The sequence below is a fragment of the Centropristis striata genome, chromosome 3 (assembly GCF_030273125.1).
Source record: "Centropristis striata isolate RG_2023a ecotype Rhode Island chromosome 3, C.striata_1.0, whole genome shotgun sequence".
Taxonomy (NCBI): Eukaryota; Metazoa; Chordata; class Actinopteri; order Perciformes; family Serranidae; genus Centropristis; species Centropristis striata.
This window is the reverse complement of record NC_081519.1, coordinates 25,298,412-25,310,790: the sequence shown is the minus strand read 5'-3', so window position 1 is coordinate 25,310,790 and position 12,379 is coordinate 25,298,412. Positions and strand designations below refer to the sequence as shown.

The following is a 12,379-nucleotide window of genomic DNA, read 5'->3' as shown; positions in this document are numbered from 1 at the left end:
GTCATCTGAAGTTTATGTGCTGAAGAAACAGGCAAACTTTTGAAACAACATTAAATTAATAACCTCTGTTCTAAAATACAATCTATCTATTACTATCCTTACTCGTCATTCAGGAAAAACTGTGTTGCACAGTTAGGACTCAAGCTACATACTAGTAGGGCTGGGCGATATGGACCAAAAGTCATATCCCGATATATTTAGGCTGAATATCGATATACGATATATATCCCGATATTTTTTATCGTAAAGTGAGAGCAAATGTTCAGTCAAAGTCAAATATGACATGTCACAAGTAGTTTTATTGAAACCGTTTATTTAAGTGAGCATAAATACTGTAGAACAACAGGAGAACCTTCTTTAAGTCTTTTTTAAAATCAAAGCTCCATAAAGTGCACATTTAAATAAAACATTTCTTAAATAAAAATAGCCTATAAAATAAAATAGCCCAATTTTTTCTGAAATAAATATATATTTATATGAGAAAAAACTAACAAACATTACAAAATAACTAAATGTGAAAAACCCTAGTAAGGGCAGCCTTTATATATAAAGCAGTTTGCCTGGAGCAAGGATCACAGCACAAATTTTAACTATATCAATATATATGCGATATGGTCTAATTCCATATCACATTTAAAAATATATCAATATATTTTTTATATCGATATATCGCCCAGCCCTACATACTAGGTGCTGAAAAAGCACTTGAATTCCTTTAAATTCTGCACCATCAATTGTTGATAAGGCTAAGTCTTCCTCTTTCAAATTTTGGATCTCTCACTGATTGTGGAGACTCAGCAGTGGTCAATAGCCACGGAGGAAAGTCTTGGCCAGACCCTGCCCAGCAGGGAGCAGCACAGTTCTTTTTTTATCCTCATAACCTCTTTCCTCCAACCCTTGCCTCGATGTGCCCAGGCCTAAGCCTACTATGCAGTCTGGCCACGCTGTAGTATTGGAGGTCTTCCTCTCTGGGGTTCATCAATGCGTGCTGTCATCCAGTGGCAAATACAGAGACGGGACTACTGAGGACATTAATCTGCTTATTTGGCCATGAGTGCACGCATATTCAACCCACTCACCACCCTAGTCCTCTTTTCCCCATCCCTTCCTACTCTCTGCGTCGCCTTAAGCGCTCTTCCTTGTCACACACACTTTATTCTGGGTTTGTTGTGCATGCGGTGTGTCTCTCAACACTGCGCTTGAGTGTAGCTCCAATCATATTGTTGTGGCTTCCCGGATCCCAGAGGCCATTGCTGTGAGCGTCTGCACAGAAACATTCAAGAGTTCAGAGGAAGCCATTGGAGGTAGATTAAAGGGCACTCAATTAAATGTCTTTCTTAGATGATTTTATTCGTCCTTGTTTTTACTATCCATGCATAGCTGAGAGGATCTATAATACTTTGGGTCGAAGGAAGGTCAAGAAGGAGCCTTCAAAGAGTTCCTGCTTTATAATAACATTTGATGCAATTGCTGTGGAGTCAGAAAAAAACAAGCCCTGTAGAACCTGATAATGTAATAAATTCCCGATAATGTAATAACCCCGATAATGTAATAAAAATCTGCACTTGAGTCCATTGAAAATGTAATAAAACCTGATAATGTAATAACTTCCTGATAATGTAATAAAGTGCATTTCCCAACAATGTAATACACTTTTTTACCAATAATGTAATAAAATATAACATTAATGGGAGGTTATTACACTTTCAGGTTAGCCTTCATTTTGCAAGTCCTGATAATGTAATAATTCCCCAATATTGTAATAATTTAACAGCATAATTTAATCAAGTGGTGATACTGTGTATGCAACTCTAGCTCAAGAGCTCTAGCGCCACCAACAGGTCAAAGTTGAATGTTTATTAACTTTTGACCCGTTCATCCGTTTTTCACAAAGGATGTATCCATGACACACAAATGCATTCAACAGCTTCTTGAAATCTAAAGGAGCTTGGTGTTATACTTTATTACATTATTGGTAAAACGTGTATTACATTATTGGGAAATGCACTTTATTACATTATCGGGAAGTTATTACATTATCAGGTTTTATTACATTTTCAGTGGACTCAAGTGCAGATTTTTATTACATTATCAGGGTTATTACATTATTGGGAATTTATTACATTATCAGGTTCTACAAGCCCTCTCTGCATCTTGAGATTCTCCATCCTTGCCGAGTACAATAAAAAATAACATACAACAATGGATTCTTCTCCTGTACTGCTGGACTTCCTGTCGCAGTGGGTGTGTAGAGGTGCATGAAGCATACGATACATCTGTAGACTCTCCAGTAGAGCTTGCTGTATTTGGGTTGTGTCAGAGTGGCATCAAAAACATCAGGCTGAGTACAGAGGATGCTGTGGCTGCAGTGAAGCGCAGCGTCTCCCCAGCCTTCCCTCGTTGCTCATACCTTTATCACCAACTCAGCAGGCGCACTGCTGAGGGCAGTGGCATTGTTATACCACGCAGCTCCCCTCGCCTGTGGCTGCTGCGTGGACATGGGTCATATTCAAAGTCAATTCATGCAAGTTACCCAAAGTTATCATTGATGAGTTGCTCCATGCTGTAGTAACACTGATATTTGTGACTTTAGAAAGATTTAATGTATGTTTTTCTAAGTATTTTTGCCCAAAATAATTAAATAAACTGAATTTATTTAGCATTTATTCACACATTTAGTGATCTTACATCTGAAAAACACACCCTGAAGACAGGGAATATAGCGCTATCAAAATGTAAATATTGCACATTGTTTTCACTCTCGTATTGATTGGCTCTGCAACAGTTTGTCTGTCAGCACCGATCTGTCTCTGTCTGATTTGCTATCCCGCTACCTCGTAGCCTCGAGTGCTCGTCGCAGACATTATACTCCCGTGAGTTGAGATAAACTTGAAATCTTTGCCTTTCCTTGACTTAGAAAAGTTTCATCACTCCACTGAACGGGGGAAATTAACACATCTAAGGCTGCAAGGTTTTAGGCCTCTAGCCAACACTGCTATCCAGAGCAGGTTACCATGAGAACAACAGTAAAATAAGCTTCGATTCCTCCATCACCAACATGACAAGTAGCTGAGTGTAAAGAGAACACGCTTTGAGTTGGAAGAATTTAAATGGCGAGCGAGGACAAGAAATAAAATACAAACTTGAGAGGAATAAGAGTTTTAGGAGCGAAATCATTACGGAGAAACTCCATCTGCAGTCAAGACATCAATCAATTAGATAATTTCCATATATCAAGCTTAGGACACAGAATAAAGACCATCTTTTAACCATTAAGATATTGATTCAATCATCTCTTGTTTAAATGAGTGACATTTTAGGATGTTTCTTTTATTTCTTTACAGTTGCTGGGCTGTACAGAATCTGGTTTTTATACCGGAAAGCAAGTACATGGAACAACTCCGAATGACAAAGATTTCAAAAGAAGTTGTACTTGTTCATTTATTTTTTCCCCAAGGCTTTCATCCAAGGACTTCTTACGTATACCTTCCGCTCACATGGCTTTTATGAATTGATACATATTTATAGCCGACAGCCCACACAATGACTCTTCTCTTTCATTTAACCTCAAAAACACAGGTTAATGGAAATGTTTGCCATGATTGAAGAGACAAGAGGTCATAAACACAGAGATAGCAGCTTGGTTACTTGGATATGCTAGTTGATGTATATTTGACATATGAATAGCTGTATTGCTTATGGTTCAGCTTTAGTGAAGGGTAGAGTCAAGCACCATATACTTAAAGAAAGCTGCATATTACATCCATGCTCTTTGTGCAAAAACCTGGTTTGGAACTGAATGCAGGTTGTCAGACATGTGTGCCTTAACTTTCTGCTTTATAATGTCATAGTGCAGCTGTGTCAGTCTTTTCAGTCACCTTCACATTTTAAATCACATATTTTACTTAACCTTAAAGTCCGCCTTCACTCAGAAATGTTGATTGAAATAAGAAAAAAACACATTTCTGACCTCGACTCGACTGACTTTTATGAGTGCAAAGTTTGTCACCAGGGAGAGTTTTTCACATTCCTTCCACTGAAGGCGGAGATGTCTGTGCACTTCTTTAAAATCTTGAGATTCAAACATGCAACAGGCACACTAGATTGAATGTGTCAGAACTGCGAAAGCCAATCAAAAGAAACTTTAAAAGAAAAAACCACCAGTGCAGAGCAGACTTGTCAGTACAGAGAGTGAGTTGATGGTGTGCTGGTCGGAGGCCAGATCTAGAATTTCTCAATGAGTGGGGAAAGAGTAGATGTACTTCTCGCTCCACTTCAGAGGGTTATCAGGGCCTGAGCACCGACAGTGTGAGTACATATTGAAATTGGTCCGTCTATTATTATTCAGGCAATTGAACCGCTTTTTTGGGGGCTTTATCATATTCAAAAACTCACTAAATTTGGAACATACGTCAATCCTGGTGAAAATGTTTGTTTTTCATTGGTGTCAGAAATGGGCATGCCAAAATGACTCACTAGCGCCCTCTCGAACATTTACACGGAGCAGCACCCTATGGGGAGCATTCACGTAAACAAACAAAATTTGGTACACATATGTATCATGGGGAGACGCACCAAAAAGCCTCTTGGACCAATACCCAAAACTCAACAGGAAGTCAGCTATCTTGGATCAAATATAGAATTTTGCAATGTTTTCAGCCATTTCCATGTCACATACTTTAACTAGCTCCTCCTACAGATTTAACTCAATCATCTTCAAACTTGGTGACTGCCATCATAAGGCCTTTAGGATCAAAAGCTATTAAAAGCTTGACAGGCCGTCACACTATGTGGGCGTGGCTTGGCGGTAAAATATGGCGTTTCACCATAAAACACGAGATTGTTATATTTTTGCCATACTATGTCCAATCTGCTCTAAACTTCTCATGCTTCATAAAAGTCCAGATTCCTGAACACGTCTACATAACAATTATTTAATTTTGTTTGACTTTTTATGCATGAGAACCATGTCAACCAGAACATGAAGAGTATTTTACATTTACTTTACATTTAAACAACATTGCTGTGTCTACCAGTGTCTAGTTCTACAATATTTAAAAGTAATATGAGTCATATTTTACTATACTGTTATTATACTTAAATATACTTGTTATTGCTGGAACAAAATACTAAATTTAGTTAAAAAACAGTGACATTAACATATCAGAATATGAGAATAACTCAATTGGCATTTTAAAAAATGAGTAAGAAGCATATCATTTCAAGTTATTAGCTGCAGCATCTAGATCACATATAATATTTTACTCATGACTACACACACAGCAGCTGTGTGAAATGCTGGTACTCATCAAATCATTCATTTAAAAACAAATGGTGGAGATGAGGGCGGGGTGATGGATTTCATTGGATCCCTTGGGAAAATAGATCAGCACCAACCTGGTCAGGATGACAATTACATGTTAATTGTATTACACCCACACTTTGCCTTCCCATTTAACCAAATGTAATTACAATAAGTGAGTTGTTGATTTAATTTCACGGATGGTGTACTGTCATCGAGTCTTCCTCGTCATTGCAGGCGGAGGCAAGCCTGCCCTGTGCTCAAGGGAGACCTACAGTTGAATCGGCATTTCAAACGCACCGAACCGTGGTCTTGTTTAGTTTGAAATGGGTGCCGTGCTCTGAAATGTCCCTGAATGGTGGACACCACAAATAGCTAATGTTCTCATGCATGATTTAGTGAGTGATTAGACATCACAAAACTCATTTTCCCAGACCCATCTTCACACCACTGTTTATCCTGCTACCTCCATTTAGAGAAACACAGCAGCATCCCACTGCTGTACTTAACAGCCTTCCCTGTGCCACATGTGTGAATATCAGTGGCTTTAAGTGACATTCCCACATGCTGCATTAAGGTCATATCAGTGTAATGTCCATTAACAATGCCTTGTTAATGCTGTGAGGCTTTCTCTGAAGCCTTTTTGCACCCGAAGCATCTACATAACCAACCCATAGATGGTGGTTTAAAAAAGAGATTGTTGTGCTTTTACACAATGCTGAAGCTGCTCCGGTGGTCAGGCTTTACAAGATATAATATGGCAGCCAAGCTTGATAAGAGACATTCCCAGTAAACAGCATTTGTCACTTTGTGAGTGCACGTGGTGTAGTTATGAGGCCCCGAAATAGAAAGTTAGAATTACCCCACGGTGGTGCTTCGCCAAAAGCCCCGGGGTCCATTAATAACCTGGTGTGGCACTGCATCTTTTATGCCTCTCCAAGTGGCCCTACTGTTTCTGAAGGGTCTTCGTGAAATAGCCAGAAGCATTTCCTAATTAATGGGCTTTCTCACTGCAGAATTAATTGCTTCCTACCATGCAGTCCCAGCCCTTTCAGACAGGGTTAAGGCTGCAGACTTTGATGGCCCTCACAAGAAGAACAAGAGGCCGTCAAATCATGAGAGATTGCTGCAAAGACGTTGGAGACAGAAACAGAGGAATGAATGTGGGCAATGTGAGGGAGCTGTTGTGTGGGCATAAGTGTTTATGTGTGTGTGTATGTGTAGAGGGGGAGGCGGGGGTGGGTGGCGAGGGGGTGCAAGGATGATTGAGACAAGCAATCAGTCCCACTGCAGGGAACAGAGGGCAGGCAGGGGGCTGTTGCCTGTGGTTACACTGCTAAGTGTGCCGGTCTCTCGCTTTTTCCCTCGCACGTGGATCAATAGATGAGTGGAGTGTAGCTTGGAGGTTCTTGCACACACTCTGACACGCCTTCTTAATCCACTGTGTGATAACCTGTGCCATGCCGATGTATACCGCAAAGGAGACAAGCAAAGGGAGGAGAATGCAAAATCCAGCCTGCTGCATGGGCTTTAGGAGACTGAGGGCTTGGCTTTCATTAACCAGAGGACTCTGATTGCTCGACTGCTGTGGCGGCTGGTTTCTTTGCTTAAATTACATGAGCTGTACCTTATGTGCAGTCGTTATCTCTTTGTTTTGTGCAGTTATAGTATGTCTTCTCAATAAAGAAGCTGGAAAGATTTCCTTTGATAACATTTTTAATATGAACATCCCCCCTCACAAAAAAGGCATTCACTCTGTATGTGCTGGAGGGATTTTCCCTTAGCCCTAAAATTAATCCGTCAGACAGCAAAGATTATCTCCCTATCTCGCTGTGCTCAAACATGGGAAATGTTTATGATGAGTAAACATTATCACGGATTTAATTAACAGATCCCACACTTGCATTGATCCATGGGAAATATCAATTGCACTGGTGTATTTAATTAGTCTATATCTTTGCCCTTTGTGTCACTGGGGTTGATAGAGCGCCATGCTCTGCAAATTAATCTTAATCAGCAAAAGACTTGAAACAAAAGCATGATTGGAATAAAGAAAGTGAGAAACTAAATCTAACTACTTCATATTCCAACCCCACACCTTCACAAATGATGTTGTTATACATAGTTATTGCACAGTGGCTGAAACTGAGTACACATTCGATAGAACTGACCTTAGCCTGAGGCTTGTGGAATCTCATCAGTCATATAGATTGCCTTTAGTTAACACTGTATATATTAAACTGCAGCACAGTGGAGTGCATGTAATTTTTTTTTTCAAAACACAAAAAGTGGCAAAGTGTTACTACATTTGTGACAGGAACAATTTTCTGTGGAATAACTTGTTTCGCAGTCTTTTACATCATTACAAGAATTTCATTTGTAGTGGACATTGACCGCAGTTCTACATAAAGTTATTGCTCAGCAAGGTACAAATTCCTCTCATTGTATTTGCAGATACATTGCAGCACTATCAAGGGGGACTGTTATATGTTTACGCATTAATGAGGGAGGGTCTGCAATTCTAACTCAATACACCTTTTGTCAATATCTCCTCAGAATTTTTTGCACCGCGTGCACTAAAAAAGAACCCAGTGGTAATACACAGCTCTAAATGGGAAACAAACTGGAAATCAAACCACATAACACTATTCTATTTGTACTTAAGCAGAGGACAGGGGAGAGGACAGGGATGCTTTAGAAAAAGGTAGTGGGAGTTAGGGGGGCGGTAAGTCTGGCAATTGCTAATATTCTAAAGGAGCACTGACTGAAGGGCTGCATATTTGGGGGTATTTGGGAGTTCAGATGTTAAGCAGACTCCACCCTTGCATGGGGCAACACTATTCCAGAAGGTGTGGATCTTCCCAGCCGCCCCTCCGTCAGCTAAGTTTATGCTAAATTTATGCTAAAGTATGCCCGTATGTCAATTCTACAAATATTAGTTGTAGTTAGTATAAATACTATAACAACAGGAGTGCCTTTTAAAAAAAATCAAAACTCCATAAAGTGCACATTTAAATAAAAAAAATCGTAAATAAAAATGAAAAAAATAGGCCAATCTTTTTCTGAAATCAATATATTTATATGAGAAAAGAATGACGAACATTACAAATGAACTAAATATGACAAACCCTATAAGGGCAGCATTTATATATAGAGAAAGACTTTTTAAAATATATAGATATATGCGATATGGTCTAATTCCATATCACATTTAAAAATATATCGATTTTTTTTTTAATCGATATGTGGCCCAGCCCTCTAAGGACTCACCATGGACAAACAAGATCACACGATCCATATCCATCTTTACATCGGAGGGGGCCCTGGGTCAAGAGTAGTTGAATTAAACAGATGCTGTTCATGGATCTTCTCTGCGGGGCATCCAGCAAGCAAGTGTGCAGGCTTTGGAGGGTGAGCTGGGTGAACTCCGTGCCTTCGTCGATATGCAGCGGTATTTTTGGAGCTGTGTGTGCTTTGTGTTGCTGAGACTTAGTTGTATCTTGGAGTGCCAGGGGCGACTCAATAGGGTGACCCTTTACTGTGTGCAGATCTGGCCTACACCCTTTGCTTTATAATGAAAAACACAAACGTTGTAGTGGCAGCCCGGTTTGCAATTCACGGGAATTGTACCTTTTATGATTTCTTGTGAGAAATAAAATTGATTATTTGAAGTTAAAATGGGGTCATGTTGTGACCCTACTTCTATGAATGCAGGGTCACTAATTTAGTGGTTTCCAACCTTTTTTTATTTGAGCTCTGTCAAGTATGCTCAAGTACCACATGCTTTCAATATGGATATTATTTTGTTTTTCATTCAAGGCAGAGCAATCCTTGAATATCTGATATGTGAGTTTGGTCTATCTTTAGAAGGTTTGGTCGAGTTTGCATTACCAGTGACTGGCAGAAGCTGGAAGTTTCAACAGGGTTTTTTTTTTTAGCACTGTTAGCTATTTATTTCACCTTCCCTGCTATTCTGCCCACTAGTTTTCATACACTCTTAATCAGAACATGCTGTTCAGGTGTTACAGCTGACTCAGGGTTGGTGGGAGATGTGTCAAGTCCGTCGGCTTATTTTTATCTGGTAGTTCTACTCGTCTGACAGCAAATATACACATCACCTCACACCAATTTGTAAAAGTACTTGTGTGTTCATTTTCTTCCATAACATGAGTATGGCTTTTTTTTTTTTAACCCTTTGATGCACAACATGGGTCTAAAGTGACCCAATATGTATGTGTTTTTATGTTTATGTTCTAAATCTTTGCAATAAATTAGTTTCATCATTTAATTTTCCAGGTTTTCCTCAATTAGTTTGTTTTTGATCATCATACATCCTAATTTTATGTTTTCCTTTATTATTTTTTAATAAAATCCCTTTTTGTGTCACTACTCTTGTAATGCACAACATGGGTGAAAAATGACTCATATCCATTTTTTAGCTAAGTAGCTTGCTAAGCCAACTACTTAGCAAACTTCTTGGCTAAATAGTTAACTTAGCAAGCTACTTAGCCAAGTAGTTAGCTATGTAATAATACAAAAACTGTTTTTCTTCATAAAGTATGAGAGGCAAAATGGAAATAATGATCTGTTGTTATCAAAAACAAGATATTTTAATAATATTTGGAATATTCAATCATAAAATAAGTTGGTATCAAAAGATAGAGCACAGAAACACACAGCAGCATTAAATGATATCGGAAATGAATGCGGGTCATTTTTGACCCACTACTACTTTTTCTACTTAACTCCCTGAGCTACTGATTAATGTTTCTGATGTTGACAATGTCTAGCTCGACTCACAAAACTCTGATCAAGCTAGTCAGCACTGGTCATATATGAATCAAGATTCTGTTACTGTGTTGCCTATTTATTGCCTCAAATGTTTTCAGAAACAGTTTGTGACTAGTTTGCCATGTTTTTCCTGCTTGAAACCACCACAACTTACATGTGTCACTTTGTTGCTCCAGTTGGCATGGGGTCACGTTTCATTTCTCTAAATGGTTGTAGGTCTATTCAGAGACTTTTTGGTCTGTGCTCAATGATACCGGCCCTTGGAAATCAAAAAATGAACTGAGGGTTGGAGGCTATAATCTTTTCACATACCTCCCGGCAGCTGCAGAGGTGCCCACTGGGGTACAAGCACCCCTGCCTGAGAATCGCTCCACCAATCTAACTGTCAGCAGTCTTCCATCCAGTGCATCCATGCAGCAACTGCAGATCCAGCTTTAATGTAATTTTCCAATTTTATTTGTCACTGGAAATAGAAGTTAGAAGTGGATATAACTTCAGCTCCAAGACTATGGGCAAAGGTCTCTGATGGACTTGTTATTGGTTTGTCCTGAGACAATTGGAGCACTCACGGCCCAATCAGGTGGCAGCGTGTTCTGTAAAAATATATCCACTCCTCCCTTTTTTGAACTTTGCGGAACTGTTGCATCTAGACAAGTTTAATTTAATATATGCCTCAGCATGCATGTCTTTTTAGACAACTGCATTTCTGACTCTTGGGTCTTTTCTGAATCAGTTACTCTTTTTTTGTTTTGATACTTGATAGTTTATGCTATGCAGTTATTATGCTGTAGAGAATATTATAAGTCAGTCTGCATATGGGAGACATTTTATTTCCTGTTCCACAGTGAGCCCAAGTGACAACTCATTGATATAAATATTAAATGCGGTGATGCTCAGACTGCATCCTTGCCTTCTGCCTAATAATTTTGTTAGTTTATTACTGGTCTAATGCAGTATTGATTTTCTGTTATAGATAGCTCCAGTGTGAAGCAGTTTTAAGAGCAGCCCCTTGAGCCAAATGGAGTTAAATGTTTGTTTTTTTCCCTTTTTTTTTTTTTTTTTAAAGCAGTGAAATCACAATATTTCGACAGTTTTCTGACAGTGTTTGTCCGGGGAAGTTGTGGATTAGATATTATCTGTATGGTCTGTAATTTTCTCTGCCTCTTTTGTCATGAAGCTCAAATCACATTTATCTTTTATCTGTTTAAGATGTTTATCTAAAGGCTGTATGCACATGCTGTTCAGCTTGCTTTGCTGTTTTCTATAGCAGATTAACTATTACACTGAGTAATTTTGTATCGACAGGCCTGCCATTGATCAGGTCTGTCTGTTTCCACTGCAATCAATGAAAACTACATTTTAATGTATTTGACATATCCTCTACATTTAACTAATCGATCACAGTTCATTGTATTCGTAGTAAAATAACTAGATTTTTATTATTTCTGACTGCTGTTTTCAGTGGCTTTGCTGCGGTTTGCATCTTGTGTCAGCACACTTCTGCCGTTTGACACTAATTGGTATATATTGGGAGCCACAGTAACTCACATGTCCTAGGCCCCTACTTGTAATTACCATTAGGAGGCTGACATGAAGGTTTTTTTTTTATTTTTCAGTCAGCAAGTTCTATTTATGGTAAATCCAACATGATGTTACCATAATCTGAGGCACAACTCACAAGGCACTTTACCCTGACGAAACAAAGACTAAACACATGGAACAAAACATAAGAAATACAGTTTTCTCTGTGATATCTGTTCTGGAATATCTGATGCTGGAGTTCACACACAAATGAGAAAAGGAGACTCTAGATGTTTTCAGATCAAAATCAAATCAAATAGCCTTCATTGTCATAGTATAAGCAACTATAAAATTGAAGGTGCCACTGCATGAAGTGCATAGTTAAGACAATCTTTACACAGAACAACATGAGTAAAACATTTTAAAATGCCAAGCCAAAACAAGGACAGAAACAAGAAAAAGGACGCGTGATGTAATAAATACGTTTAAAAATAAATAAATGACTACTGAAAATGCTACAAAATTATAGATGAGGTATGTCTTGCACATATCAGTTGAATTGCACATGTCCGTTTTATTGCACTTTTTTTTCAGTTGGAAGTTGCTTTTATGAAGTTATATCAACTATGTATCAGAGTACAGTGTCAACGCCACTTCTGCCAGACCTTCCCTAATGTTAGGGGTCAAGTTAATCAAAGTATTACCAAATATAGCTCCTAAACCTATGCATTCTTTGGACAAGTCATTGAATATGCATGAACCAAG

General features: G+C 38.7%; 1 protein-coding gene across 2 annotated transcripts in view; it reads left to right on the top strand.

The window, feature by feature from the left end:
* arhgef10la (Rho guanine nucleotide exchange factor (GEF) 10-like a) overlaps window positions 1–12,379 on the top strand; it is a 154,517-nt gene that overhangs the window by 79,722 nt on the left and 62,416 nt on the right. The window lies entirely within an intron of this gene.